Genomic DNA, 400 nt, shown 5'->3' with positions numbered 1-400 from the left:
CTACTAAGGCTGAAATGAATAAGGACGTGAAACACACAGCCAATTAGAAACAACAGGAGAAAGCCTCACCAATAGGATGAACTAAATGGAAAACAGAATATCAAGACTGGGAGATAAAATGGACGACCTAGACCACTCAAGCAAAGATTATGAAAAATTTAAGAAAGCACAAGAATGGAATATGCAGGAATTGTGTGACACCATAAAAAGACCAAACTTACGAATCATAGGCATACAGGAAGGAGAAGAATCCCAAGATAATGGCGTGGACCAGATCTTCAATGGAATCACAGAAGAAAATTTTGAAAAATTGGAGAAGGACATGCCTATACAAATACAAAAAGCATATAGAACACCAAACAGACAGGACCAGAAAAGAAAGCCCCATGGAACATCATAC

The sequence above is a fragment of the Nannospalax galili genome, unplaced genomic scaffold (assembly GCF_000622305.1).
Source record: "Nannospalax galili isolate Female #2095 unplaced genomic scaffold, S.galili_v1.0 scaffold1654, whole genome shotgun sequence".
In the NCBI taxonomy this organism is placed as follows: Eukaryota; Metazoa; Chordata; class Mammalia; order Rodentia; family Spalacidae; genus Nannospalax; species Nannospalax galili.
This window is presented reverse-complemented; position numbering follows the sequence as displayed.